The sequence below is a fragment of the Pteropus alecto genome, unplaced genomic scaffold (genome assembly GCF_000325575.1).
Source record: "Pteropus alecto unplaced genomic scaffold, ASM32557v1 scaffold72, whole genome shotgun sequence".
Classification (NCBI taxonomy): domain Eukaryota; kingdom Metazoa; phylum Chordata; class Mammalia; order Chiroptera; family Pteropodidae; genus Pteropus; species Pteropus alecto.
The window spans coordinates 1,028,925-1,029,323 of NW_006436811.1; the positions used below are offsets into that span (position 1 = coordinate 1,028,925).

At 40.1% G+C, this 399-nt stretch overlaps 1 pseudogene; it reads right to left on the reverse strand.

Moving 5' to 3' along the window:
• Positions 1-79: 79 nt before the first annotated feature.
• On the reverse strand, positions 80-198 carry LOC112481431 (annotated as a pseudogene).
• Between the last annotated feature and the right edge of the window lie 201 nt (positions 199-399).

Below are 399 nucleotides of genomic sequence, written 5' to 3' on the forward strand. Positions count from 1 at the left end.
TTAGGCGAAGCAACCCTTGGTAGATCTCACAGATTGCAAGGACTTTGTCAGTTTACAATCCCTTATTTTTTATTTTTTACGCCTATAGCACCTGGTCTTCCTAGCTGGTCTCCCATCCAAGTACTAGCCGGGCCTGACCCTGCTTAGCTTCTGAGGTCAGACGGGATCGAGCTTGTTCAGGGTGGCATGGGCATAGACTACGTCATATATTTTAATGTAACTGTTTTACAAAGGTTATGAACGAAGCTCAAAAAACCAAATAAATTATATGTACATTTTAAAGTTACAGACTCAGGGTTCACAATTCAAACACAGATCCAATCCTTAGGGTTCTAAATATCATGCTATTTCTGCTGGTCTGACACTGAGATAACCTTGATTTAAACTTGAGATTGCTAA